A 15,168-nucleotide genomic window follows, 5' to 3' on the forward strand; every position below is an offset into this window, starting at 1 on the left:
AAAAAAGCAATTTATTTTGCATTTCTTTAACTACCAGTGATGCTGAAAATAATTTAATAATTTGGTATTATTCATTGTATTTCCCCTTGATGACTTGCCTGTGTTTATTTTTTTGTATTTTTCCTCTAGAGTTTTAGCCTTTTTTCTTATTTGTTCATAGAAAATTTTTACATAGCAATCATAATAATTCTTTATCATATTGGAGCAGTATTGCTCCTCGTTTGTCATTTTTTTTTAATCTTTATGAATTTTGATGATGTTAGTATGTTTATTTTTATGGTGAAATCTACTAACCAATCTTTTTGATTTCTTACATAGCCTCAAAGCATAGAAAAATCCTCTCCTTCAGCCTAAATTTTGTTCCTCTTATAAAGTTTTATTTTTCACTTCTAAATCCAAAAGCAATTTTGATGCACTATATGAGATAATGATTTAATATGATAGATTTTTCCAAACGTCAACTGTTGTCACCATTATTTATCGAATAACCTGTCCCTCCCATTGATTTCTGATACTTTCATGAAAATATATTGAGTTCTTAAGCTTCCTGGGTCTGCTTCTGGGCTTTCTGTTCTGTTCCATTGATTGGTATGTCTGTCTTTTGCCAGTCCCACACTGCCTTTAAGACTGCTTTCAAAAAAAAAAAAAACAAAAACCAGAAGTTCCTTGTAGGAGCATTACAAAAATTAGCTCTTTCCTACTGAAAGAATATTTTTGTGACATAAGTTAATAAAAAAAATCCCTGGCTGAGTATAGGTGTAGGTGTCAGCAGATTTAGGGGGGTGAAGACGAAAGGGCTATATGGTTAAAGATGATTAAGACAAAAGAAGGAGGTAAGTGAAGAGCAGTAGCTGAAAAGTGTATTACTTGAATGGGCACAGTATGCAACATGCAGGGAGAAAATGGGATGCAGAATTCAGAGAATAAAAAACATAAGAAGTGCAAAACAGCCAGAAAATTGTGAAAATGGAAGAGTAGGAGAAAAGGAGAAACAAGATGAAGTTGTTCAAGAAGAAGAGAATAATGGCTGTAGTATTATAGTATAAATATATGAAGTATGTTTGCAATAGTATATTTCTATATAAAGTGTAAAATACAAAACAAGCCCCAACCCATGGAGTAGATAGAGATGTACAGGAACAGCATGTTGTATCAACATTGATGACAGATGAATCAGACTGAGATAAGAACCCAGGTCCTTAGACTGTCCTTAGCCAATTCTCTCATGTGATCAGATTAATGGTAAAAAGACTTTACAAGTGTAGTGCTTACCTGGATATACTTGAAATACTTGAAATTATTAATTTACAATTGACCCTTGGAAAACATGGGGGTTAGGGGACCAACCTTCTGCTACAGTTAAAATTCTACATGTAATTTTACAGGCAAACCTCCATATCCATAGTTTCACATCTGTGGATTCAACTAAGTGCTGATTTACATATTTATTGAAAAATCCACATGTAAGTGGACTCATGCAGTTCAAACCCATGTTGTTTATGGGTTAACTGTATAATTTTTCAATTTGTAAGTTTGCTGTGGAGTTACATAAGCTTTGACTCGACAGTTTAAAGCCCGTGGTTAGCAGTCTTGTTTTTGGTGTTGGATTGGCATGAGTTAAACCTCATAAACCTTATAATTTTGGATATTTAGTGTATCTGGGTCATTTTCCTTAATAAAATGAGATTAGTAATAGAAAATACCTGAAAATGTTTCTCTGCTAGTTACATGAGATCATAAATTCTTTAAGAGGTAAGTTGACATACAAGCAGTGCCCTATATTGAAAATTTTACCTGTAAACTTTCTCCCTGCAAACTCCTTGAGGGCAGATACTCTACCTCCTTCCCCAATGTTTTGCTATGCCAATATTAGTTTTTCACACATTTGATCCTTTAGAGGGCTTTTCCCTAAGGGATACAAGTATGATGATAGGAAAAGAGAGGGTACAACCACAGGTTTGCTTTCTGCAGGCCCACTCTGAATGTAAAAATGCCATCTCTTCTTGTCAAGAGTCTCTTCTAAATGCAACTTCATCAAGAATGGGCTGTCGTTTAAGTTAGAATCAACTAACACATTAGGATAAGAGCCCTCTGATGTGGACTAATAACCAGGTAAGGGCAGGAGTGGGTAGCACAGAGGCTAGGGGCCCATTGCAGGTGGTGGGCAAAGGAGAACGGAAAGGAACAGACTGTGAGGGTACAAAAATGAACCTGTATCTTTCAATTCCCCATGAGCTACTCTTATGTATTTTATTCTGCAAAATTTTCAAATCCAAATGTACTTAGGAGGTGGAATTCTGTGGAGAGGGTCTAAATAAAATGCATCCTACTTATTCTTCTGGAGCATACCTTCTGAACCACAAAACTTCCTTCCAATTCCTTAATCTTAAAATTTTGTTTTTAAAGAAATGAGTTTGAATTCATGCTTGAGTTTGATTAAAATGTGCCTTTTCTTCAGCTTTATTACTTACGCAGGCCTCCTGGCCATGAAGGAGGAAATTAAGGAAACTATTCAAATATTATATAGCTTGGATGTCTTCAAGCCTAACCACTCTGTGGATGCTAATGGCAAGAGGAGTGTCACATTGCATTGAGTGGGTGAGTGAAAGTCATTCAGTCATGTCCGACTCTTTGTGACCCCGTGGGCTGTACAGTCCATGGAATTCTCTAGGCTAGAATTCTGGAGTGGGTAGCCTTTCTATTCTCTGGGGGATCTTCCCAACCCAGGGATCAAACCCAGATCTCCTGCAATGCAGGCAGATTCTTTACCAGCTGAGCCACAAGGGAAGCCCAAGAATACTAGAGTGGGTAGCCTATCCCTTCTCCAGGGGATCTTCCCGACCCAGGAATCGAACCAGGGTCTCCTGCATTGCAGGCAGATTCTTTACCAGCTGAACTACCAAAGAAGCCTCGTCCAACCTCTTATTTCCCTGAAAATATGGAGGGGGCAGGCTGGTGCAGCAGAACCTCTAAATTCTGTGTAAGAGAAATGAGCCCCCCAAACACCTTTGGATTTGAAAATCAATAGGGAATATATTTAGGAAAGTTGTAGAACTACAGGGAATGGAAAACTCACTCTTAAATGACATACCTGCAGACTCACTCAACCTGAAAACCAGCAAAAAATCCATCAGGTGGAAAAGTACATAGATCATAGGTAAAAGGGATTCACTTACTAATCTTGAAGCATATTCCAGAGAGGAAAGAACCAGTTGGGATGCTCCCTTTGGACTGAGACACTGGTGGGAGCCATTTTTTGTGACCCCAGGTTATGTAATGTCAGCACTGGCTTGCAAAATATTAAAATTCTCTCTCTAACCTGTTAGTGCCAGTGGGCATGCCACACTGAGGGCACCACCCACCTCTGCACCTCAGCTGGGCCTCACAGCCAGCCAAACAGTAGCCTTGCCCACCATCATATGCAGTAGCAGTGGTTGGACCTGCAGCTTGTCTGAGGTCCAGCCTCACTCACCAGGGCATCACACCAGGAGCTGTGTCTTCACTACAACAGGAAGGCACATAGGAGCCCACATAGAGGATGCCTCTTGAGCACCTGGCTCTGGTGTAAGTAGGATTGCACCTCTAAACCCTCAGGGCATCTTCTAAATTAAGCCACTCCTTCAAGACTGGGAGAGATTGCTGATGTACCTAAATCAAAGGAGCAAACACATTTAGGTAAAATGAAAATACAGAGGAGTATTAGCCAATAGAAAGAACAAGACAAAACTTCAGAAAAAGACCTAAATGAAATGGAAATAAGCAATCTACCTGATAAAGGATTCAAAGTAATGGTCATAAAGAGACTCACTGAACTCAAGAGAAGAGTGGATGAACACAGAACTACAACAGAGATAGCGAATATTGTTCAATTTCTTAATTGTGTCTGATTCTTTCCAACTCTATGGACTGCAGCACACCATGGTCCTGGTCCTGCACTATCTCCTGGAGTTCCCTCAAATTCATGTTCATTGAGTTTGTGATGCTATCTAATCATCTCATTCTCTGCTGCCCCCTTCTCTTTTGCCTTCAGTCCTTCCCAGCTTCAGAGTCTTTTCCAGTGAGTTGGCTCTTCACATCAGGTGGTCAAAGTTTTGAAGCTTCAGCTTCAAACACATTCAGGGTTGATTTTCTTTAGGATTGACTAGTTTGATTTCCTTGCAGTGCAAGGGACGCTCAAGAGTCTTAGAAAATACAAAACAGAAGTTACAACTATCAGAAAGAGAAACAATTCCATTTACAGTTGCATCAAAAAGAATAGAATACCTAAGAATACATTTAACCAAGGAGGTGAAAGACCTGTACACTGAAAACAATACAACATTGATGACAGAAATTGAAGAAGACCAAAATGAGAGATTTCATGCTCCTGGATTAGAAGAATTGATATTATTAAAATGTCCATTCTATTCAAAGTAAATACGTAAATTAAATACAATCCCTATCAAAATTCCAAGAGCATATTTCACAGAACTAGAATAAATAATTCTAAAATTTGTATGGAACCACAAAAGATGCCAAATGGCCAAAACAATCTTGAGAAAGAATGAAACTGGGTATTATGCTCCCTGATTTCAAATTTTACTACATAGCTATAGTAATCAAAGTAGTGTGGTACTGGCACAAAAACAGACAGCTCAATGGAACAGAATTGAGACCCCAAAGAAACTCACACATATATGGATAATTTATGACAAAGGAGCAAAGAGCATACAATGAAGAAAGTTCAGTCTTTTCAATAAATGGTTTTGGGAAAACTGGACAGCTACATGCAAAAGAATAAAAACTAGAAGCCCATCTTACACCATATACAAACGTTAACTCAAAGTGGATTAAAGATTTGAATGTAGTACTTGAAATAATTAAATTCCTAGAAGAAAAACATAGACGATAACCTCATTGACATCAGGCTTCGTGATGTTTTGTGGCTCTGACTCCAAAGGCAAGGGAAACAAAAATAAACAAATGATACTATATTAAAGTAAAAATTTCTGCACAGCCAAAGGAAACCATCAGCCTAATTAAATAAGGCAGCCTACTGAATAGGAGAAGGGGTAAATATCGACAATATGTAAAGAATTCATAGAACTCAACAACAACAAAAAAAACAACCTGGTTAAAAAATGGATAGAGGATCTGAATAGACATTTTTTTTCCAAAGAAGACATACAGATAGCAAGCATCACTAATTATTAGGGAAAGGAAAATAAAAACCACGATGAGCTATCACCTCACACCTTAGGGTGGCTATTATCAAAAAGATAAAAATAACAAATGTTGGAGAGGATGTGAAGAAGAGAATCCTCATACACTGTTTTCCATGGAAAACAGTATGGAGATCCTTCAAAAAATTAATAATAGAACTATCATATGGCCCATTTATTCCACTGCTGGGCATTTATCTGAAGAACATGAAGACATTAATTTGAAAAGATATATACACCACTGTGTTCATTGCAAGAAGCAACAGAACTGGACATGGAACAACAGACTGGTTCCAAATCGGGAAAGGAGTACGTCCAGGCTGTATATTGTCACCCTGCTTATTTAACTTATATGCAGAGCACATCATGAGAAATGCTGGGCTGGAGGAAGCACAAGCTGGAATCAAGATTGCCGGAAGAAATACCAATAACCTCAGATATGAAGATGACACCACCCTTATGGTAGAAAGTGAAGAAGAACTAAAGAGCCTCTTGATGAAAGTGAAAGAGGAGAGTGAGAAAGTTAGCTTAAAGCTCAATATTCAGAAAAGTAAGATCATGGCATCTGGTCCCATCACTTCATGGCAAATAGATGGGGAAACAGTGGCTGACTTTATTTTTTTGGGCTCCAAAATCACTGCAGATGGTGACTGCAGCCATGAAATTAGAAGACTCTTTCTCCTTGAAAGGAAAGCTATGACCAACCTAGACAGAATATTAAAAAGCAGAGACATTACTTTACCACCTGAGGTCTGTCTAGTCAAAGCTATGGTTTTCTCAGTAGTCATGTATGGATGTGAGAGTTGGACTGTAAAGAAAGCTGAGCACCGAAGAACTGATGCTTTTGAACTGTGATGTTGGAGAAGACTCTTTGAGAGCTCCTTGGACTGCAAGATCAAATCAGTCAATCCTAAAGGAAATCGGTCCTGAATATTCATTTGAAGGATTGATGCTGAAGCTGAAACTCCAGTACTTTGGCCACCTGATGCAAAGAACCAACTCTTTGGAAAAGACCCTGATGATGGAAAAGATCGAAGGCGGGAGGAGAAGGGGATGACAGAGGATGAGATAGTTGGATGGCATCACCAACTCAATGGACATGAGTTTGGGTAGGCTCTCAGAGTTGGGGATGGACAGGGAAGCCTGGCGTGCAGCAGTCCATGGGGTCGCAAAGAGTCGAGCAACTGAACTGAACTGTGTTCATTGCAGACTCGTTTATAATAGTCAAAATATGGAAACAACCTAAGTGCTCATTGCTAGATGACTGGATAAAGTAGATGTGAGGTGTACACACACATACCCAATGGAATACTACTTAGCCATAAAAATAATGAAATCTTGCCATTTGCAACCCCGTGGATGAAATGAAGCAATGTGAAATAAGTCATATGAAGAAAGACAAATACCATATCATTTCATTTATATGTAGGATCTAAAAAAGCAGGCGAGAAAGCAAATAAAACTCAAATACAGAAATCAGATTAGTGGTTATCAGAGGGTAAGAGGTTTGTATGGGTGGGCAAAATGGGTCTCACATTGAGAGATGCTATTTAGACTTGTGGTGATTGCTTTGAAATGTAAACAGATGGTTAATTAAAATGCTGCATACCTGAAACCTATATAATAATACAAAGTATGCATATAAGTGTAAAAATCTCAATAAAATATTGACAAACTGAATTCAGTTCAGTTGCTCAGTTGTGTCCAACTCGTTACTACCCCATGGACTGCAGCATGCCAGGTTTCCTTGTCCATCACCAGCTCCCAGAGCTTGCTCAAACTCATGGCCATTGAGTCGGTGATGCCATCCAACCATCTCATCCTCTGTTGTCCCCTTCTCCCCCCACCTTCAATCTTTCCCAAAATCAGGGTCTTTTCCAATAAGTCAGTTCTTTTCATCAGGTATCCAAAGTATTGGAGCTTCAGCTTCAGCGTCAGTCCTTCCAATGAATATTCAGGACTGATTTCCTTTAGGATGTACTGGTTGGATCTCCTTGCAGTCCAAGGAACTCAAAAGAGTCTTCCCCAATACCACAGTTCAAAAGCATCAGTTCTTCAGTGCTCAGCTTTCTTTATGGTCCAATTCTAACATCTATACATTAACAACTGGAAAAAGCATAGCTTTGACTATATGGAACTTGTTGGCAAATGTCTTTAATATGCTTTTTAATATGCTGTCTAGGTTTGTCATAGCTTTTCTTCCAAGGAGCAAGCATCTTTCAATTTCATGGCTGCAGTCACCATCAGCAGTGATTCTGGAGCACCCAAAAATAAAGTCTGACACTGTTTCCACTGTTTCCCTATCTATTTGCCATGAAGTGATGAGACCAGATGCCATGATCTTAGTTTTTTGATGTTGAATTTTAAGCCAGCTTTTTCACTGTCCTCTTTCATTTTCATCAAGAGGCTCTTTAGTTCCTCTTTGCTTTCTGCCATAAGGGTGGTGTCATCTGCATATCTGAGGTTATTGATATTCCTCCCAGCAGCCTTGATTCCAGCTTGTGCTTCATCCAGCCCAGCATGAAGTGTAAAAAGTGTAAGTATAAGTAAAATTTCTCAATAAAATATTGGCAAACTGAATTCAAGAGCACATTAAAAGCATCATATATCATGATCAAGCAGGGTTTAATCTCTAGAATGCAAGCATCTCAACTCATGCAAATCAATAAATGCAATACATCACATTGATAGAATGAAATATAAAAATCATATGATTGTCTCAATAGATACATAAAAAGCATTTGACAAAATACAACATCCTTTCATGATAAAAACTTTTAACAAATTGAATATAGATGGAATATACCTCAACATAATAAAGACCATATATAACAATCCTACAGCTAACATAATTTGTAATTGGCAAGAGGATTCTTTACCATTGGCACCACTCAGGGAACACAGCATGATACTCAGTGATGAAATGCTGAAAACTTCTCTGTTCAAAATCAAGGCCAGGGTGCCAACTCTCACCACTCTTATTCAACATAGTACTGGAAATCTAACCACAGCAATCAGGCAAGATGATGGAAAAAGAAAAAAGATTTCAATTGGAAAGGAAGAAGTAAAAATGTCTCTGTTGCAGATGACATGATCTTGTTCACAGAAAGTTATAATGACTCCACCAAAAAAAACTTAGAAGTAATCAACGAATTTAGTAAATGCACAGAGTCGGACACTACTGAAGCGACTTAGCAGCAGCAGCAGCATGATATAAAATCGGCATACAGAAATCAATTGCATTTCTGTACATGAACAACAAAACATGAAAAAATAATTCCATTTACAATTACATCAAAAATAATAAAACAGTAAATTTAACCAAAGTGAAAGATTTTGGTTACACTGAAAACTGTAAGACTGAATGAGATACAAACAAGTGGAAATATATCTTGTGTTCATGTATTGGAAGAATTAACATTGTTAAAATGTCCATAATACCCAAAGCCCTCACTAGATGTAATGCAATATCTATCAAAATTTTAATGGCTTATTTCACAGAAGTAGAACAAATCTAAAATTTCTGTAATTCCAAAATACTGTGACAGAATGGTATGGACCTAACAGAAGCAGAAGATATTAAGAGGAGGTGGCAAGAATACACAGAATAACTGTACAAAAAAGATCTTCACGACCCAGATAATCACGATGGTGTGATCACTCACCTAGAGCCAGACATCCTGGAATGTGAAGTCAAGTGGGCCTTAGAAAGCATTACTACGAACAAAGCTAGTGGAGGTGATGGAATTCCAGTTGAGCTATTTCAAATCCTCAAAGGTGATGCTGTGAAAGTGCTGCACTCAATATGCCAGCAAATTTGGAAAACTCAGCAGTGGCCACAGGACTGGGAAAGGTCAGTTTTCGTTCCAATCCCAAAGAAAGGCAATGCCAAAGAATGCTCAAACTACTGCACAATTGCACTCATCTCACACACTAGTAAAGTAATGCTCAAAATTCTCCAAGCCAGGCTTCAGCAATACGTGAACCGTGAACTTCCAGATGTTCAAGCTGGTTTTAGAAAAGGCAGAGAAACCAGAGATGAAATTGCCAATATCCGCTGGATCATCGAAAAAGCAAGAGAGTTCCAGAAAAACATCTATTTCTGCTTTATTGACTATGCCAAAGCCTTTGACTGTGTGAATCACAATAAACTGTGGAAAATCCTGAAAGAGATGGGAATACCAGACCACCTGACCTGCCTCTTGAGAAACCTGTATGCAGGTCAGGAAGCAACAGTTAGAACTGGACATGGAACAGCAGACTGGTTCCAAATAGGAAAAGGAGTACGTCAAGGCTGTATATTGTCACCCTGCTTATTTAACTTATATGCAGAGTACATCATGAGAAATGCTGGGCTGGAAGAAACACAACCTGGAATCAAGATTGCCGGGAGAAATATCAATAACCTCAGATATGCGGATGACACCACCCTTATGGCAGAAAGTGAAGAAGAACTAAAGAATCTCTTGATGAAGGTGAAAGAGGAGAGTGAAAAAGTTGGCTTAAAGCTCAACATTCAGAAAACTAAGATCATGGCATCTGGTCCCATCACTTCATGGGAAATAGATAGGGAAACAGTGGAAACAGTGTCAGACTTTATTTTTTGGGCTCCAGAATCACTGCTTATGGTGACTGCAGCCATGAAATTAAAAGATGCTTACTCCTTGGCAGGAAGGTTATGGCCAACCTAGATAGCGTATTTAAAAGCAGAGACATTACTTTGCCAACAAAGGTCCATCTAGTCAAGGCTATGGTTTTTCCAGTGGTCATGTATGGATGTGAGAGTTGGACGGTGAAGAAAGCTGAGCGCTGAAGAATTCATGCTTTTGAACTGTGGTGTTGGAGAAGACTCTTGAGAGTCCCTTGGACTGCAAGAAGATCCAACCAGTCCATCCTAAAGGAGATCAGTCCTGGGTGTTCATTGGAAGGTCTGATGTTGAAGCTGAAACTCCAATACTTTGGCCACCTCATGCGAGGGGTGACTCATTGGAAAAGACCCTAAAGCTGGGTAGGATTGGGGGCGGGAGGAGAAGGGGATGACAGAGGATGAGATGGTTGGATGGCATCACCAACTCGATGGACATGGGTTTGGGTAGACTCCGGGAGTTGGTGATGGACAGAGAGGCCTGACGTGCTGCAATTCATGGGGTCGCAAAGAGTCGGACACGACTGAGCGACTGAACTGAACTGAAAATACTCTGAATAACCAAAGCAATCTTGAGAAAGAACAAACCCAGAGGCATCAGATTTCCTCATTTCAAACTATACTATAAAGCTATAGTAATCACACAGTAGACCAATGTAACAGGGTTGAGAGCCCAGAAATAAACTGTCCTTTATATGATCAACGTATTTGACAAGAAAGCTAAGATTCAGTGGGGAAGGATAGTCTCCTTAATAGCTGATATTGAGATAAGGCATAAAAATGAAGTTACACTCCTACCATATACCCCTCACAGAAATTAACTCAAAATGGACTAAAGAGTTAAACATAAGACCTAAAACCATAAAAATACTAAGAAAACATGGAGAAAAGTCTCCTTGACATTGGTCTTGGCAATGATTTTTAGATATGGCACCAAAAAAAAAAGAAAAAAAGCAAAAATTCAGTGGGATGACATTAAAATGAACAGTTTCTGCACAGCAAAACAATCAACCAACAAAATAAAACAGCCTATGAAATGGGAGAAATTATATGTGAAGCATATATCTGATAAGTGGTTAATATACAAAGTACATAAAGAACTCATACAATTCAATAGCAAGACAGAAACTAACCCAATTAAAAAATATTGAAACTGAATAGACATTTTTCCAAAGAAGACTTACAGATGGCCAACAGGTACATGAAAATGTGCTTAGCATCTCTAATCATCAGGGAAATGCAACACAAAACCACAGTGAAATATCACCTCACACCTGTTAGAACAACCATCATCAAAAAGACGAGAGAGCAAGTGTTAGCAAGGATTTGGAGAAAAGCAAGTCCTTGTGCACCATGGGTGGAAATGGAAGTAATACAGCTAATGAAAGATAGTATGGAGGCTCCTCAAAAAATTAAAAATAGAACTACCAAATGACTCAGCAATCCCACTTCTGGATAAAAAACTAAAGGAAGTAAAATCCAGGATCTCAAAGAGATCTTCACTCCCATATTTATTGTCTTTCTATGCGTAATAGCTAAAATCTGAGAACAACCTATATGTCTGTCAATGGATGAATGAATAAAGGAGATGTGGTATACAAATATGAACACACACACACACATATGCACATGTGTGTGTGTGCTAAGTCACTTCAGTCGTGTCTGACTCTGTGACCTTATGGACTATAGCCTGCCAGGCTCCTCTGTCCTTGGGATTCTCCAGACAAGAATACTGGAGTGGGTTGCCGTGCCCTCCTCCCTGGGATTTTCCCAACCCAGAGATTGAACCCACATCTCTTATGTCTCTTGCACTGATAGGCGGGTTCTTTACCACTAGCACAACCTAGGAAGCCCGTATGTGTGTGTATCTATTAATATTATTCAACCATGAGAAAGAAGGAAATCCTTTCATTTGCAACAACACAGATAGACCTTGAGGGTATCATGTTAAGTGAAATAAGTCAGAGTAAGACAAATACTGTATGATATCACTTATATGTGGAATCTAAAAAAAAAAATCCAAATCCATAGAAACAGAGAATAGATACAGTTACCAGGGACTGAAAGATTGCAGCAATTGGTTAAATTGTACAAACTTCCACTTAGAAGATGAATACATTCTGGGATCTAATGCACAACATGGTAATTATGGTTAACAATATTATATATTGAAAACTTCTTAAAAAGTAAATCTTGAATATTCTCAAAACATAAGAAAAATGGTACTGATGTGATGTGATAGAGGTGCTAGCTTTTGGTATCATGGTAATTATTTTGTAATATATAAGTACATTAAATTAACACTTTGCAATTCTTAAATTTACACAGTATTATATGTCAAGTATATCTCAGTAAGCCTGGAAAAAATAAACAATTTAGTAATATCTCTAAGCCTAAAATTTGTGATAATTCAAAGTATCTTTAAACATCTCCACAGAAATTTTAAATATTTTTTCCAAGGCACATTTTAAAACCTATTAACACAATTTACTCCATGATATACCATTGGCAAGAAGAAGGAAGTGGTGGGTTAGTAATTTCACAGATTAAACCAGAGTGTGGTAGATTAAAGGTTGGGAATTATTAAAATATGTTCTTAAAAACTCATGTAAAGGCCAAAGTGAGTGGATTCAGATATTCAGAGAGTCACCCTATGTTTAAAGTTGGTCTTATATGCCTTTATTTTAAATCTGTATTAAATTTTCTATCTTTCTAAAATAATCCAATGAAATAGCAAGTAAAGACAGACTGAATATTCAGCATACTGGTAAAGTTAAAAATGAGTACTAAATACAGCTATTTCCTCTCCCCATAAAATTTTTTTTCTTAAGTATCAGTGAAGTACATGGAAAAAGAAAATCCAAGGAAATCACATCTTATTTTAATTATTTACATTTACCTGTGTAAAGTATGGAGAAATGAATAATATAGAATTAGGAATCTGAGAAGTTGAAAGTACACAAAATAAATTTTAAATAGACCCATTGGAAAGCAGATACTTTATTTCATGTTTTAGGTCCAAGAAAGATGAATATCAATGCATAATTCATATAAATGGCTATACAAATCATTAAACAATCTTACAATATATGTTACCAGAAGAATTGATTTCCATTCTTCTATGTGATTAATCTTCAATAATGTGATTACATTTTAACAACAGCAACAAAAAAACAACTTTGACAGAAACTCAAATCAGTTTTATTATCACATTAATTTACATCTGTGCAGAAAAATGTTCTAATGCTTCTTCACTTTGCTTTGGAAAATTCTTTAAAAGGGATTTTGTTGTTTCCAAGACATTTTAGTTTGGTGTATTTCCTGCGTTGCCAAATTGCTTCATATGTGTCTTTTATCTTTAGTTTTCTAACAGAGAAAGCTGAGGATAGAGATGCTACTTTGTACTTCTGTTGTTGCCTTTTAAGGGTGCTTGGTATTCTGACTCAGAGAACTCTGTCCAGGAAATGCCCAACCTTTGTGGACTAGCTGAGTGACGGGTTTGTATGGACATCTGTATAATTTTTAATCTAACATCAGGATAGAACTTACTCCCAGTGGCATTGGAGCAAGAGAGTAAGAGGGAAGTGAGTTCTAGACACTTGCTTCTTGAGCTTGAATAAGCCACTTAACTTCTCTTGCCTCAATTCTCCAACACATATGGCAGAATTAACAGTCCTGCCCTGACTGTAGTACAATCATCCTTTTTTTTTTATCCACAGGGGATTGCTTCCCAGACCTTCTGTGGATACCGAAATCTGCAGATGCTTAAGTCCCTTATATAAAATGTTCAGATATGGAGGGCCGACTGCACGAGGTTGTTGAGAGGTCCAACCAGATGAATTGGTTATACGTTTTACAAATCTAAAGGGAGCTAATGAGGATGGGGCTTATAAAAAAAATCAGGGCCTGTGTATCATAGGTACTCAAGAAGCCTTAATGGTGAGGCCTTCAACTCGACACAGCAGAATTTAGACTACATAAATTGCTTTTGAAATCTGTCCTTTGTAAGGGTGGAATTTGTGATAGGAAACCGGTTTGTTTAGGGTGGTGTGAGCTGTGGGGGATGGGGCGCAAATGACCTGCTCCTTTTGTTTCCATTTTTGCTTTCCAGGTTTCTGTGAGTTTCTCTCATCTTGCTTCCTGTTTTTCCTGAAAGCCTGAGTATGTGAATATCTTTTTTCCTGCAGGTGTTAGTAACTGCTTTATCCTTCCGGACATTCTCAGCAGCCTTTGCCTTTCATGTGGCTTCTATGACTGCAGTGAATGATGTAGTAACAGAAACCAATATAACAATAATGATGGACTTGTGTATCAGCACTGGTATGAGGCATTCTTACTTGGAATGAGGGTGCAGAACTTAAAAACCATACAGTAAATTTTTAGAAACTGGGGCAACTGAACTTTTAAAAATGTAATCTACAGGGGAATTCTGTTAACAATGACTTTGTCATTAGTGAAAGTGAAAGTGTTAGTCACTCAGTTATGTCCAACTCTTTCTGACCCCATAGACTGTAGCCCACCTCTGTCCATGTAGGCTCCTCTGTCCATGGAATTTTTCAGGCAAGAATACTGGAGTGGGTTTTCTTCTCCAGGGGATCTTCCTGGCCCAGGAGTAAAACCCAGGTCTCCCACATTGCAGGCAGACTCTCTACGGTCTGAGTTACCAGGGAAGACTTTGTCATTAAACTGACAACCAATAAACTGTCAATATATGATGAAATATCACCTCATACAAATGCTGCTGCTGCTGCTGCTAAGTCGCTTCAGTCGTGTCCAACTCTGTGCTATCCCATAGACGGCAGCCCACCAGGTTCCACCGTCCCTGGGATTCTCCAGGCAAGAACACTGGAGTGGGTTGCCATTTCCTTCTCCAATGCATGAAAGTGAAAAGTGAAAGTGAAGTCGCTCAGTCATGTCCGACTCTTCGCAACCCCATGGACTGCAGCCTACCAGGTTCCTCAGTCCATAGGATTTTCCAGGCAAGAGTACTGGAGTGGGTTGCCATTGCCTTCTCCGTCATATAACTGAGAGAGCCCATTTTAACAATATTTAAAAGAGTATTGTTACAGATAACATAATCATCTGAACACATGTGTATTATGTATAATATATATATATTTAAGTTCTTTATGTTTTAGTCTTTCTTAAAACATTTTTTTAAACCTTCTCTTTTCAACTCTTTGCATACTTCCTGCTTTGACTCCATGGATACTACCATTCTGTTTAGGGTATCTGATTTTTATGTCCTTGAATTTTGCATTATATTATTTTTCCTTCCTTGACAGAATTATAGCTGCGTGGAGAAGTGACAGCTCACTCTCA

The sequence above is a fragment of the Giraffa tippelskirchi genome, chromosome 3 (genome assembly GCF_054371585.1).
Source record: "Giraffa tippelskirchi isolate mGirTip1 chromosome 3, T2T-mGirTip1v1.2.pri, whole genome shotgun sequence".
NCBI classification, from domain to species: Eukaryota; Metazoa; Chordata; class Mammalia; order Artiodactyla; family Giraffidae; genus Giraffa; species Giraffa tippelskirchi.